The sequence below is a fragment of the Phlebotomus papatasi genome, chromosome 1 (assembly GCF_024763615.1).
Source record: "Phlebotomus papatasi isolate M1 chromosome 1, Ppap_2.1, whole genome shotgun sequence".
Lineage (NCBI taxonomy): Eukaryota > Metazoa > Arthropoda > Insecta > Diptera > Psychodidae > Phlebotomus > Phlebotomus papatasi.
The window spans coordinates 34903342-34912326 of NC_077222.1; the positions used below are offsets into that span (position 1 = coordinate 34903342).

General features: G+C 31.5%; 1 protein-coding gene across 1 annotated transcript in view; it reads left to right on the plus strand.

Annotated features, from left to right (window-relative positions):
* Positions 1 to 2754: 2754 nt before the first annotated feature.
* LOC129798939 (uncharacterized) overlaps positions 2755 to 8985 on the plus strand; it is an 8715-nt gene continuing 2484 nt past the window's right edge. Inside the window, exon 1 of the mRNA XM_055842452.1 lies at positions 2755 to 3341. The gene's annotated coding sequence lies outside the window, so the exon portion shown is untranslated. The remainder of the gene's footprint in view (positions 3342 to 8985) is intronic.

Below are 8985 nucleotides of genomic sequence, written 5' to 3' on the forward strand. Positions count from 1 at the left end.
CTTTCTCCCAAAAATAAATGAAACCTGTTGAAAAAAGAAGCACACGTATTTTTAAATAATAATACATGTATAAAAAAGACCCATAATATTTACTTCTATAGAATTTTCTAATCGCGGAAATTGTGGTTCAACAAAAGGTTGAATAATAAATGAAAAGAATTGAATTTTAATTAAAAAAAATGGGCCGACTTGCTCGACAAGTGCCCTATTCATGGAAGCGTTCTGAACAAGTAAGTGAATTGAATCCGAAGCTAAGCTAAGTAAGTAAGAGCTAACCAACAATTTTGAAAGTTGGCAGATCTTGGTAGCCAGAGGAGAGCTCAACAGTGCGTCCGGGCCCGTCGCCCGTGCAATCTGGAACTCGCCCACGAGCTACCAATTATCTACCTGGTTGTGACGGGAGCCACTGACAGATCAGCGTACTAACAACGTGAAAGCGATCAATGTCCAGTTTCGTGCCATCACAGACAGAAGACACACACCTCCATCTAGCCATAATTTGGAATTGGTTGACTTTCTTTCTTCTCTGAAACCATCTCGACTGAAGTATATTGAGCTTAAACGTTAGGAATAGAGACATCTGTCGATTTGCCATAAGAAGTGCGAAAAACACAGAGGCGTATTCAGGGACAAGCTTTATGTTCTGCCCTGGGGCGCAGTAATTATGAGGAGACTTACTTGCAGATTATTTTACATACGATATTATATAATATTACAATAAATTATTTTTTTTTAATTTTTTTATTTATAATTAAGAATTGAATAGAATTATTTTGTTCTTCAAATTGTTGTGTTCCTGCATAATCATTATATTACTCAAATATAACATATTTTAATTTTGCAGTCTTTAAAAAATCGGAATAAATTAACAAAAAAATTGTTAATTTATTCCGAAAGGGGAATTATCGGTAGGGTTGAAAGGAACACCTATTGACATTTTAAGAACTCGTATTAGGATTTACTGATACCCTACTCTGTACCATTTAAAAATACGTAAATTAATAACAAAACGTAGATTAATGGCCATATTATTTCCATTTTATTAGATACATTAAGTAAATTTCAACATTTTGACAAAAGTGTCAATAGGGGTTTTTGTCGAAGAGGTGTTCATTCGACCCTATTTTCATTAACCTTTTAAAGATTAGTGGATCATCAGTGTCCCAAAAAAATTCCTGAATATTTGGAGGAAAAAACTTCTGTTTTTGATTTTAGAAACGTTATGTTAGATGTTGTAAGTTTTATAATATAATAATATGGTGAGCTGAATGCAAAAAAATCCTTTCTACTTATTTATGACTAAAGAACTACCGGTTTTTTTAAAGTCTTTTCATATAGTATATTCATTATCATTATTTTGACAATAGAGCGTGTGAGGTTTTCTATATTTGGCTGAGTATTCGATTTTCGTTTAAATTCAAACCCAGGTCAAGTTCCTGAAACGACGCGGTTCAATTTAAAATGTAAAATTTGGCAAAGAAAGTTTTGCGTGATGTCTGAATAAGAACCATTTTCTCTTGTTCTTTTTTAATATTATCAAGGGGTAACTCATTTCGGAGAACTTGAACTAATCTTACCAGGGAACTCGCGAGGAACCCGAGGAACCCAGGGGAACTTAGGTAATTCACGGGAAGCTCGAGGAACGCATACATTTTTTCAGGGAACTCACGGGGAACCCATACAGGTTTTCAGGGTACCTAAGGAAAGGGAAACCATACATATTTTCAGGGAACCCGGGGAACCCATACATTTTTTCAGGGAACCCGGAGAACCCATACATTTTTCAGGGAATCTACGGGGAGCCCATACATTTTTTTCAGGGAACCTGGGAAACTCATATATTTTTCAGGAAACTCACGGGGAACCCATATATTTTTTCAGGGGAATTCATGTGTTTTTTTCAGGGAACCCGGGGAACTCATGTACTTTTTTAAGGAACCCGGGGAACTCATATATTTTTCCAGGGGGCTCGAGGGGAACTCAAAACCCATACATTTTTTCAGGGACCCGGGAACTCAATCCACTTTATTTGCTTATGAATAACCCCTTGAAAATTTATGTTTCCGCTTACAAAGATAGGGGACATTTTCTTTAAAAATGCATTTTTTTTACAAAGATTGCTCTCAGTGTGGAGGAGTCTTAATGCTAAAATTTTATGAATTTCGTAATAAGGAAGCCGAAATTAAAATATCCAGGGGCCCATCAAGCCTAATAAAAAGTGAAGCTATTTTTCACTATTCCTTGTAAACATTTTGCAGATATTGCACCGCGACTTAAACAAATTTGCTCCTAGTTCTTGTATAATTTCGGCGAATATTATGAAGTATGTATTTTTAGATTGCTTTTAATGCAAGATTTCGAAATATATCAGACTGATTAGTCAATTCTCTTTAGGAAAGAACTTGCCATTAGTCTTCAGTGCCTCTACGCAAAAACGTATGGAAAAATGAAATGTCGAGAGGCCCCTGAAAATATTAAACTTTATTAAGATTCTTTTGATTTTAAAGGTGCTCGGGAAAATCTTTTAAACCGTTAATGGCAGAAAATATTGAGGAAATATTGGATTAGATGGCGCATCATTAGTCATTAACTTAAAATAGGAATTATCTAATTGTGACACTGGATATTTAATTTAAATCTCTAAGCTTTGTTTACCTCAGAATTGAGGGGACTAATAAAAACTTCTTACAGTGTGTAGAGGTCATAAAATTTTAACTTGGGGCGACCATATTCCTGATTGCAGCCCTGTCTTACATACTGAGTTGTCATATTGCCTACTTTTGGGAGTTTTTACCAACGTGTGAGACATTCTTATACAATTTCTAAAAGCGGGATCAGCGGAATATCTCGAAAGGGAGAACCCCGTCAGTCGTTCAGTTACTCCAGCGGGAGTTCGCTGCGAAAATAGATTTAAAATTCTGTCTTCAGAAAAGATAAAAATTGGTGAAAAAGCGCTCAAGAATTTTCGTGTTCATCCATTCCGTGTGATAACAAATCTAGCAAATCGATTATTCATTCACTGTGTGCTAAGTGACAATAATTATTAGTTCAGTGCGATTTTAATGTGTGTAAAATGTAAAAGTAAATGCAGATATCGTGCTCAGGGACGCATCCAGAAAACTTTGATGGGAAATAACCATGCGCCTGCTTTCCTCAAATACTTTTCCACTTTTCCGACTCTATAAATAGTTTCAACTGACAATTCCGCTGGTCGTGAATGTTTTTCACTTGTGGCAAGAACGAAGAGTATTTTTATGCTAAAAAGAACATTTTCATTGAAGAACATTTCAGTGGGGGACCGCAAGAGTATTTGGACGCCGCATGTTAATGCTGAGAAAAAGGTATTGTGAGAATACAAAAATTTTTATAACAATAGTATTTGTTCACAAATGGTGAATGAGATCACGAAAAGAAAGACAGACTGATGGTGCTATGGAGGGAATCAAGAATCTTCTGGACACTCCCCTTCGACGCACCTTCCCGCCAAGAAAAACTATTTGTCTCTTTGTGTGTGTTTTCATGCGAAGAATGCCAAATTGAGTCACGGTTTTCAGATGCTTTTTTGGCCTTTTGTGCCCCTCGCGAAGGACACAAGAGCACGTGGTCGTGAGTAAAGAATCAATTTAAAAAAAAAAGCTTGAAGTAACAAATATTAGGATTTAAGAAAAACCAAAGTTACAATTGAGGATTTATTAGTGATCTTGGTTCAAGTATAAAAAGCGACATTTCCAAAGTTTTATTCTAGTTTTTTTAACGTACCGGAAGTTCTAAGATTAACTTTTTAGTTAGTGCAGTAATTTTAAATACTTTTTTAGTCCGACTAACTGTTGGACAGTATTTTATCAGGTAGTAAAATGTTAAACATTACCAAAAAAAAAGCAAAGTGTGGTACAGTAGAGTCTCGCTATAGTCCATACAGTAGAGTCTCGCTATAAGCCATCGCTCTATAGTCCACAATTTATCGACCGTTGATTTCAAAACACTGATTTCAAGTTAGGTTATGTTTTTTAGTATGCGACATGCATATTTATTTTAATATTTTTGGCAAACTTTATTAAGTAGTTGTGATAATTGTGATCCATAATGAAGAGAGCAAGGACAAGTACCACAATCGCAAAGAAAGTGGAAGCCGTCGAGCAATTTCAATACTAAAAATCGTTGATAATTTTAAAAAATTACATGGACTATAGTGCGACCCAAGTGTCAAATTTGAAACCAAATATGGACTATAGCGAGACTCTACTGTATTTGGTTTCAAATTTGACACTTGAGTCGCACTATAGTCCATGTAATTTTTTTTAAAATTATCAACGATTTTTAGTATTGAAATTGCTCGACGGCTTCCACTTTCTTTGCGATTGTGGTACTTGTCTTTGCTCTCTTCATTGTGGATCACAATTATCACAACTAATCAATAAAGTTTGCCAAAAATATTAAAATAAATATGCATGTCGCATACTAAAAAACATAACCTAACTTAAAATCAGTGTTTTGAAATCAACGGTCGATAAATTGTGGACTATAGAGCGATGGCTTATAGCGAGACTCTACTGTAATTACAATTACAATTACAATTACTAACAATTAGATTTTCTTTAAAGAATAAATTCTAAAAATATGTAAAGATTGGATTAAAAACAATTTCTTAACGTGTTACATGATGAATAGATTTTTGACAGAATTTATGTTATTTTGTGTGTACAAAATAACTTATCTACCGTTTTTATTCACTTAGAATGTTATAAAATCAATAAACGACTACAAATTTTAAATAAAAAAGTATTTTTGTTAATAGGGTAAGTGTACCAAATTTCGGCCAGCTTGGAATTCCGGCCACATATTTTGTTCCTAAAGTTTCCATGATTTTTTTTGTTTTTGCATTTTTTAGAAATTATACAATGCAAAAAATAACAAAAAATATCGTTTCGACGACCAAGATGATCTGAAAAAGGCATTGGAAGAATTCCGAAAGGGAAATGAACTATGATAATAAAGGTGGACGGGATAGGCCACCAATGCTATATCTAAATTTTTATTAATTTTAAAATGTATTAAGAAAGATTTTAGAGAAAATAAAGACGATAAACTGTGTACAATGTTCCAAGTAACACTCCTTATAAAAAAAGTAACGAAAAAATTCAATTTGTATTAAAAATATTACATTTCAAACTTGAGACTTTGGCGTTTTCATGCAACTATGCCGAAATTTGGCAAACATACCCTAATTTTCTTGTTACAGTGTTTTATTCTTTTCATTATTACTTAATTTTGTCGAAAACTATAATGTTCTCAATTAATTAAATTGTATATCCCTATCGCATATTGCATATTGACACAATTCTTTTGTTGCTCTTTAGTAAAAAAAAATATATTTTTTTTTTTATCCTCTCCTAACCCTTGATATAGGTCTGAAGCCTATCGGCTTATTGTGACTAAGATCCCAAAAAAGCTGAGATTGTAAAGAATCTCAGCTAAAATATTATTTCAAATTAACATTTATTCATGTGCCAAATAAAGAATTTTATTTTTATGAAAATATAATTATGAATGTTATTATTATGAAATTTGAAAACAAAATAAGTAAAGCTGGATTTAATAAAGGGCACAAAAATGTATTTCATATTTCATTTCAATATTTAACTAATTTTTTAGAGTTTTATAGTAAAATTCTATAAAATTTTCTTTATTCTTTTCATTTTTTTTCTTTCTATGATTTTTATGGTTAAATCAGACCATATTATGGCAAATCTAAAATAGATTGAATAAGTAGATGGCTAAGTTGAGGAACCGGTTGACTACAGGGCACTTTACCTTACCTGAAAATTTTCAGTTTCAAATTAACAATTTAATAATTTATAGTGAAATTATTGCTTATTTAATTACTTATTATTTATAAGGCATTGCAGTGGTAGGGTAGGTTTACTAAAAATTACTTCTTTTTTTAGTTCTTTGTTTTTCAAACCAAAAAGAATTTTATAACTTTAACTCACATTTTATTGTTTGTAATCTTATCATTTATCTAATTTTGGTTCAAATAAAAATTAAATAAACAAATAAATCAAATTTTATATTTTCTTCAATTTTATCATTAATGATGTTTTATCCTTGTCATGAGGTATACCTTTAGAAAAACAATTGAAAAGAATTTAGTAAAAATATCCAGGGGCCCATCAAGCCTAATAAAAAGTGAAGCTATTTTTTATTTTTCCTTGTAAAAATTTTGCAGATATTGCACCGCGACATAAACAAATTTGCTCGTAGTTCTTGTATTATTTCGGCGAACATTATGAAATATGTATTTTTAGATAGCCTTTATTGCATGATTTCGAAATATATCAGACTGATAAGTCAATTCCCTTTAGGAAAAAACTTGCCAATAGTCTTCAGTTCCTCTATGCAAAAATGTATGGAAAATGAAATATTGAGAGGCCCCTGAAATATCCAAAAAAGTGTATCAATAAATAAAATGAATAGAAATTGATTTGGATCAAAATGATTTTTGTATGAAAAGAAAAATATTTTGTCGTTAAAAAGAAATTGAAATGATCAGAAAATAAAAAGTATAAATATTCATTTAATCATTCTTATTCAGTTTTTTTTTTAAATACTCATTAGCAAAAACTAAATTTAAATGTTGAAAAATATGTACAGTAGATTAGGCAGTATGTTGGTAAAAATGATCAGTATTAAAATGAAAATAGTCACTACGAAAATTTAAAAGAAATTATAAATTGTAAATGGTCAAAAATCGTGAAATATTCGTGGTAAATGTAGAATAAAAATTTATGATTCAAAGAGATTTATGGGCACTTCTTAGTTTTAACTGACCAAAATTGAGCTTTTTACTGATTATTTTGAATTTTTTATTGACCAAATTCATTTTTTACTGATCAGTCTTCTAAATAATTTATTTAACAGATATGTTTTTTGTAAAATGAATTATTTGCAATTCTTCTATATAATGTATAGTGTATCAATTTTTTAATTTTTATCTTCTTTGTAAATGTAAATCCACGTAGGGTCAAATGAACACCTTTTCGACAGAGAATCCTTATTGATACTTTCGCTAAAACATTGAAATTCTTTTAACGTAAACTAATTAAATGTAACTAGGATAGCGTTTTTTCTTTATTTAACTTCTTTTATAATGTTTGTAACAATCCAAAAATAAATATATCGAGCCTGACGATTTAATTAACTCTCAAGCATGAAAATTGACAAAACTGATAAATGTATTTTAATTTAGTTAAATTTTTTCCAGTAGGGGGAAGTGGGGCACTTTTGAAAGTGGAACACCTTTGGAATTGGGATTTTTCACCTATTTTTAAATAAAATTGAGCCTTATCGTGATATAATTTAGCTGCACAAACAGATTAAGAAGCTAAATTACAATACACTGAGAAAAAAAGAGGGAGCGATTAACATTTTTTCCTCATAACTTTAAGACTTTTTAGGTGTAAAAATATATCAACATGTTTTAATGTTAATTTTACAGCTTTTTAAGGGTAAAAATAACATGAAAAAGGGTAACGTTAACCCCTAATACATCTAAAAAGCATGATATTTACACCGATTTCGGATCAATACTGCAAGGTAAAATTGACATTTCCGGAATGTCTTTTTAAACTTTTTCGGATTTCTCTCACAAGGGAAGGTCTCGGACCTTCGGACGAATTTCTTTATGAAACTTTGCATATTACCTAATTTGGGCACGACAAATACGATGGTGATAGTAAGAAACCTTGCAATTTGTTGTGTCACCCGTTACAGGGGGGGTGTTTGGGGGACAAAATTCACATTTTTGGCTGTAGGAGCCAGAGGGTTGAAGATAGCGACTTGGGGTCTTCGGGTGACCCCCCCATAAGTTGACCTGGGGAATCTAAATATAACCTTCGTTTTTCCCCCCACCCCTCCCCTTTCCCTAAAAACACGTTTTTCTGTAATATCTCGAAAACTACTCTTCAGATAATTTTCATTGGCTGATATGTTTTAGACCTTGTCCAGACGGATATTTCGTCCATACATGCCAATGACCTTGAAAAATTCCTTCATGGTGTTTTTCAAGGTCAAATGTACTACGCTCAAAAAACTTACTTTTTTCAGACAATTTTATTAAAGCATAATTTTTTAAGAACCCTAATCGATTGCTTAATCAATATAAGCCAATTTAAGCCACTTTAATTCCATTGACACGCTTTTGACATTTATATATATTTCAAACCCAATTGTCATTTTAAAAATATTTTATTTGATTTGACACCTAATATTTGATTTTGACTGATTTCCTGAAGTAAGACATCATGGTAATGCAATTTTCATTAAATTTGTGAAATTTATGAAATTTACAAGGAAATTTATGAAATTTTATGAAACTTATGAAAATTTACTTGATAATGTTTTAACGACTGCTGATTAATCATTTTCAATTTATAGCATGGATTATCATTTGTAAATGAAACGAAATAAGCCATATTAGGAGAAAACCAAAATCTATTACGACAATAATATATTGAATTTCAAGTGTATAAAAAGATTTATATGTAATCATGAACAAAAAATGCTAGTTTCTGGAAGGCATAATTTTCAAAACTAAATATTTTAAAATCACACTAAACATTTTTAAAAACTACGCAGAACCATCACAAAACGGTAAAAAGTATATTTAAAACAAATGTAGTTCAAGTATAAAACGACTAACCCTGTCCTACAAATAGCTCAAGTATAAAATGGTTAAAGAAAACGCTACAAATACGCACAACTCAATCATAAAACGGTTCACTTTGCATCTAAAAACACGCACATCTTTATCATAAAACGGTTAAGATCGTTCTTAAAAACTAGCACAGCTTGAAACATAGACCGGTTAAGATTGTGCTTAAAAATCCGAAAAACTGAATCATAAAATGCTCAAGATTGCGCTCAAAATTACGCACATCTCAATTATAAAACGGTAAGTACGCTTAAAATTGCGTAGGGGAAACTGGG